This window comes from Ornithorhynchus anatinus, chromosome 2, assembly GCF_004115215.2.
Source record: "Ornithorhynchus anatinus isolate Pmale09 chromosome 2, mOrnAna1.pri.v4, whole genome shotgun sequence".
In the NCBI taxonomy this organism is placed as follows: Eukaryota; Metazoa; Chordata; class Mammalia; order Monotremata; family Ornithorhynchidae; genus Ornithorhynchus; species Ornithorhynchus anatinus.
This window is the reverse complement of record NC_041729.1, coordinates 169283476-169290386: the sequence shown is the minus strand read 5'-3', so window position 1 is coordinate 169290386 and position 6911 is coordinate 169283476. Positions and strand designations below refer to the sequence as shown.

General features: G+C 48.1%; 1 non-coding gene across 1 annotated transcript; it reads right to left on the bottom strand.

Moving 5' to 3' along the window:
* Positions 1-6439: 6439 nt before the first annotated feature.
* Positions 6440-6630, bottom strand: LOC114809817. Its single transcript, XR_003757592.1, has one exon. It is a non-coding gene; the product is annotated as a U2 spliceosomal RNA (small nuclear RNA).
* Between the last annotated feature and the right edge of the window lie 281 nt (positions 6631-6911).

Sequence of the window (6911 nt, the reverse complement as noted above, 5' to 3'; positions counted from 1 at the left end):
AATAAAGCATTTAATAGAGAAGCAGCTTGGCTTAGTGGAAAGAGCACGGGCTTGGGAGTCAGAGGACAAGATTTCTAATACCGGCTCCACCACTCCTCTGCTGTGTGACCTTGGGAAAGCCACTTAACCTCTCCGCGCCTCAGTTACCTCATCTGGAAAATGGGGATTAAGACTGAGAGCCCCACATGGGACAACCTGATTACCTTGTTTCTACCCCAGCGCTTAAACGGTGCTTCGCACATAGGAAGCACTTAACAAATACCATCATTATTATTATTATTAATATGTGTCAAGCTAAGAGAGAGATAAGATAATCAGGTTGGGTACAGTCCCTTTCCCACAGGGGGCTCACAGCCAAAGTAAGGGGGAGAACAGGCAGTGAATCCCTTTTTATATATGAGGAAACTGAGACACAGAGATTAAGTGACTTGCTCAAGGTGTCTCAGCAGACAAGACCTAGGATTAGAACCCAGGTCCTCTGACTCCTAGGCCCATGCTCTTTCCACTAGGCCTTGCTGCTCCACACTGCTCAGTAACAACTATTGATTAATTGAATGATTGATTGACTGGCAAAAAAATGGTATTTACTGAGTACTTACTATGTGCTTAGCACTATACTAAGCACTAGGGCAACTATAATAGAACTGGTAGGAATCCTGTCCTCAAGGAGATTGTTATCTAGAGGGAGAGACAAAGTACAGGTAGGAGAAGCAGAATGGTAAGGAAAGGGAATTTAAGTCAATCCACTATATTTGGTGAGTATAATAATAATAATATTAATTATAATGGCATTTATTAATCACTTACTCTGTGCTAGGCACTGTTCTAAGCTCTGGGGTAGATACAAGACAAAGTTGGACCCGGTCCCTGACCTACATAGGACTCACAGTCTTAATCCTCATTTTATCGATGAGGGAACTGAGGCACAGAGAAGTAAAGTGATTTTGCCCAAGGTCACAGCTGACAAACGGTGGAGCTGGGATCAGAACCCAGGTCCTTCTGACATCCAGGCCCGTGCTCTATCCGCTAGGCCATGCCGCTTCTCAAAGTTTACAGTGCGCAGAGCACTGTAATAAGCACTCGGAAGAGTTCCAAATAACAGAGTTGGTAGACACGTTCCTTCCCACAAGGAGCATCCGATCTAGAGGATTTACCCAAGTGACTTGCCCAAGATCATAAAGCAGGCCAGGGTCAAGGCTGGGTCAGACACCCAAGACTTGTGATTCTCCATCGCAAACCCTTTCCACCAGGCCATGCTGCCTCCCGTTTGGGATTGTGCTGGGAAACTGTCTCACAGTGCCCGCTTCAAATCGGATTTCTGACCTCAGGCAGCTCAGGCAGGCAGCTAGCGGCCCTTCCTTCTCCACACAGGCGATGCTTCCAACTGCCTTTTTAGATTACTAACTCAATAACTCGATTCATACCTGCACTGGCAAAGGATTTGGGCAGGGAAACCAATAAAACCATTTTAAAGCGCTTGGCGGATGCGGAGGTCGGTAGGCTTAGTGGGTGGTAGGTAGGATCAGCGGCCAATGGGTCTGTTGGGTGGCGCTTTCGGCGGGCAGTAGGATTGGCGGGTGGAACGTTTGGTGAGCGGTGGGGTTGGTGAGTGGTGGACGTGGGGGGCAGTCGGCTCGGCCAACGGTGCGCTGGGTGGGCCGGGTGGACAGTGGGGCGGATGAATGGTGGGCGGGGTGGGCGGTGGACTTGGTGAGCAGTGGAGTCAGTAGGTGGAAAGTTTCGTGGGCAGTGGAGTCGGTGAGTTGTGAACTTGGTAGGCGGTGGACTTGGTGGGTGGAAAGTTTGTTGGGCGGTAGGGTTGGCAAATAGTGAACTTGGTGGACGGTGGACTTGGGCGGTGGGCTTGGTGGATGTTTGGCGTGGTGGGCGGTGGACTTGGAGGGTGGAATGAGAAGCAGCGTGGCTCAGTGGAAAGAACATGGGCTTTGGAGTCAGAGGTCATGAGTTCGAATCCCAGCTCTGCCACTTGTCAACTGTGTGACTGTGGGCGAGTCACTTCACTTCTCTGTGCCTCAGTTCCCTCATCTGGAAAATGGGGATTAAGACTGTGAGTCCCATGTGGGACAACCTGATTCCCCTGTGTCTGCCCCAGCGCTTAGAACATAGTAAGTGCTTAACAAATACCAACATTAATTAATTAAAGTTTGGTGGGCAGTGGGGCTGATGAGCGGTGAACTTGGTGGGTGATGGATTTGGGTGGAAAATTTGGTGGGCATTGAAGAGTTGATGAGTTGTGAACTTGGTAGGTGGAAAGTTTGCGGGGCGGGGGGTGCGAGGGTGAGTAGAGAGTTTCAAAATATGATGATGAAATTTGTTAAGCATTTACTATGTGCCAAGCACTACTCTAAGCGCTGGGGTAGATACAAGGTAATCAGGCTGTCCTACATGGGGCTCACAGGCCTAATCCCCATTTTAAAGATGAGGTAACCGAGGCACAGAGAAGTTAAGTGACTTGCCCAAAGTCACACAGCAGAGAAGTGGCGGATATGGGATTGGAACCCACAACCTCTGACTCCCAAGCCCATGCTCTTTCCACTAAGCCACGCTGCTCCTAGGTGGTGGACTTGGCAGGTGGTGGTCTTGGCGGACCGTGGGTCGGAGGGCTGGCATTCGCCTTGGAAACGAAGAATCGACTCAGCCGTGTCAGGAGCCCGAATTCCAGTTGCAGGAAGTGTAGCTATTTCCAACATGATGCACAGATTTACAAATGCCGTAGCCGAGGAGCCCTGCTCTCTGACCACAGACACCAGTTGGGCGTGAAAAGTTGAAACCGTTTATGAATGAAACCTTCTTCAGCCACCACGTCGATGGAAAACACTAACTCCAATTTGAAATATCAGTCGAACGGAGCACTGTCCTAACTGTGTGGGAGAGTACGATAGAGTTAGTAGACACCACCCCTGCCTTCAAGGAACGTACAGTCCACTGTGTGCCGAGCACTGTACCGAACACTTGGGAGAGTATAATAGAGTTGGTGGACACAATCCCTGCCCTTAGGGAACTCCGGCATTTAAGTAATAAACACAAAGAAGCAGCGTGGCTCAGTGGAAAGAGCACGGACTTGGGAGTCAGGGGTCATGGGTTCTAGGCTTCAAGGCTGTCCATCACCTTGCCCCTTCCTACCTCTCCTCCCTTCTCTCTTTCTACCGCCCACCCCACACGCTCCGCTCCTCTGCCGCCCACCTCCTCACCGTCCCTCGGTCTCCCTCCCTCCTCACCTCCGCCAAACTCATTCTCTTCCCCTCTTCGAAACCCTACTTAAAACTCACCTCCTCCGAGAGGCCTTCCCAGACTGAGCTCCTCTTCTCCTTCTACTCCCTCTACCACCCCCCCTTCACCTCTCCGCAGCTAAACCCTCTTTTCCCCCTTTCCCTCTGCTCCTCCCCCTCTCCCTTCCCATCCCCTCAGCACCGTACTCGTCCGCTCAACTGTATATATTTCCGTTACCCTATTTATTTTGTTAATGAATTGTACATCGCCTCGATTCTATTTAGTCGCCATCGGTTTTTACGAGACGTTCTTCCCCTCGACTCTATCTATCGCCCTCGTTCTCGTCCGTCCGTCTCCCCCGATCAGACCGTGAGCCCGTCAAACGGCAGGGACCGTCTCTATCTGTTGCCGACTTGTTCATTCCAAGCGCTTAGTACAGTGCTCTGCACATAGTAAGCGCTCAATAAATACTATTGAATGAATGAACGAATGAATGAATCCCGGCTCCACCACCTGTCAACTGTGTGACTTTGGGTAAATCACGTAACTTCTCCATGCCTCAGTTACCTCATCTGTAAAATGGGGATTAAGACTGTGAGCCTCACATGGGACAACCTGATGACCCTCACCTCCTCCAAGAGGCGTTCCCAGACTGAGCTCCTCTTCCCCCTCTACTCCCTCTGCCATCCCCCCTTTACCTCTCCGCAGCTAAACCCTCATTTTCCCCTTTTCCCTCTGCTCCTCCACCTCTCCCTTCCCATCCCCACAGCACCGTACTCGTCCGCTCAACTGTATATATTTTCGTTACCCTATTTATTTTGTTAATGAATTGTACATCGCCTTGATTCTATTTAGTTGCCATTGTTTTTACGAGATGTTCTTCCCCTTGACGCTGTTTAGTGCCATTGTTCTTGTCTGTCCGTCTCCCCCGATCAGACCGTAAGCCCGTCAAACGGCAGGGACCGTCTCTATCTGTTGCCGACTTGTTCATCCCAAGCGCTTAGTACAGTGCTCTGCACATAGTAAGCGCTCAATAAATACTATTGAATGAATGAATGAATGACCCTGTATCTAACCCAGCGCTTAGAACAGTGTTTGGCACAGAGTAAGCTTTTAATGAATATCAACACAGTGGAAAGAGCCTGGGCTTCAGGGAAGCAGCGTGGCTCAGTGGAAAGAGCATGGACTTTGGAGTCAGAGGTCATGAGTTTGACTCCCGGCTCTGCCACTTGTCAGCTGGGTGACTGTGGGCAAGTCACTTAACTTTTCTGTGCCTCAGTTCCCTCATCTGTAAAATGAGGATTAACTGTGAGCCTCACGTGGGACGACCTGATTACCCCCAGTGCTTAGAACAGTGCTCTGCACATAGTAAGCACTTAACAAATACCAACATCATTATTATTATTATTGTGTTTAAGAATAAGGAGCTTTCCGTAAGTGTTGTGTTGCAGTGATGTGGGTGAGGACCTTAATGTTTACTAGTGTGTGAGGACTCCAGTACCGAAGTGATGCAGTAGAGAGGGAAATAAAGTGGGAGAGAAGCAGCGTGGCTTAGTGGAAAGAGCACGGGCCTGGGAGTTAGAGGACGTGGGTTCTAATCCTGCCTCTGCCATTCATTCATTCAGTTGTATTTATTGAGTGCTTACTGTGTGCAGAGCACTGTACTAAGCCCTTGGAAAGTACAATTCCGCAATAGAGATAATCTCTACCCAACAACAGCCTCACGGTCTAGAAGGGAGAGACAGACAACAGAACAAAATAAGTAGGCGGGCATTAATACCATTGAAAGAGATAAACAGAATCATAAACATATGCACATTATTAATAAAATAGAGTAATAAATATGTGCAAATATACACAAGTCCTGTGAGGAAGGGAAGGGGTTAGAGCAGAGGGAGGGAGTAGGGGGAGGGGGAGGGGAGGAGAAGGAGAAGGAAAGGGAGGGCTCAGTATCAGCATATGACTGGCAAGTCACTTCACTTCTCTGTGCCTCAGTCACCTCATCTGTAAAATGGGGATTAAGATGGTGATCCCCATCTGGAACAACCTGATTACCATGTATCTACTCCAGCACTTAGAATAGTGCTTGGCACCTAATAATGATAATATTAATGATGGTATTTGTTAAGCTCTTATTATGTAAGCATTTACCAAATATCATTATTATTATTATTATCTTGGAGGAGATATGATTTACCTGGTTTCAACTTCATTCAGTCAATCAATCGTATTTATTTAGTGCTTACTGTGCACCGAACACTGTACTAAGCACTTAGGAGAGGACAATAGAGTTAGTAGGCATAATACCTGTTCCCAAGGAGCTTCCAGTCTACTCTGTGCAGAGCACTGCACTGAACACTTGGGAGAGGAAAATAGAGTTAGTAGACATGATCCCTACCTTCAGGGGGTTTATAGTCTAACAGGGGAGACAGGCACTAAAGTGATTATAGATATGTGAAAACAATAGTGAATAAAGATATGAACCTAAGTCCTTCGATGGGGGTCAGGGGGTTTTTCCAAGTATTTAAATGATGCAGAAGCCGCCGAAGTGTCAGTAGATGCGATATTCATTCATTCAGTAATATTTATTGAGCACTTACTATGTGCAGAGCACTGTACTGTGGGGTAAGGGGATGAAGGAATAATCAGGGAAAACCTCCCGGAGGAGCTGAGATTCCCGAAGGGCCTTGAAGATGGGGAGAGTGGTGGTCTGTTGATGATGATGATGGCATTTGTGAAGTGCTTACTATGCTCCAAACACTGTACTAAGCCCTGGGGTAGATACAAGATAATCAGGTTAGACAGTCCCTGACCCACATGGGGCTCATCATCTAAGGAAAAGGGAGAACAGGTGTCCAATCCCCATTTTGCAGATGAAGAAACTAAAGAACAGAGAAGTGATTTGCCCAAGTGACGGCAGAAAAATGGCAGTGCTTGGATTAGAACCCAGGGGTTCTGACTCCCTGACCCGTGCTCTTTCCACTAGGCTGCACTGCTTCCCTGGGGGAGGGAATTCCAGGGAGTCAGCAGTGAGGGAGATGACACCAAAGCTCACTGAGTAAGGACTGGAAGGGACTGGAAGTCAGGGGACCTGGGTTCCAGTTCCAGCTCCACTATTTGTCTTCTGTGTGACCTTGGGCAAATAATAATAGTAACGATGGCATTTGTTAAGTGCTTACTATGTGCAAAGCACTGTTCTAAGCAATGGAAAAAAAATACCCATCCTGGAAGCACTGCAATACCAGGCCGATGAGTAGAGGGAATGGAGCAAGCTCCCAACCCACCTCCCTACTCCAAAAAGATGCTTAATACAGCGTCCTCACCTCGAAGACATATCAGATATTAAACTGATAAGAACAGATACTACACTTGATCTTAGCCAAAAGGGCAAGTCACTTTACATCTCTGGGCCTCAGTTTCCTCATCTGTAAAATGGGGATAGGACACCAGAGCTCTCCCAGAGCTCTCCCTAACCCTACCTACAATGAGCCTGGGAGGGAGACATGGACTGAGTCCAATCTGATTCTCTTGCATTTTTCCCAGTGTTTAGCACAATGCTTGGAAAAGAGAAAAGAATTCTAAATTGCCATTAGACAGGTGTCAGTGAACTAGTAGAGGAGACCCAAGAGGACTGTCACAGATTTGAAGGTTTGGTAGGGCCTCCTTGTCAACTTTTCTCT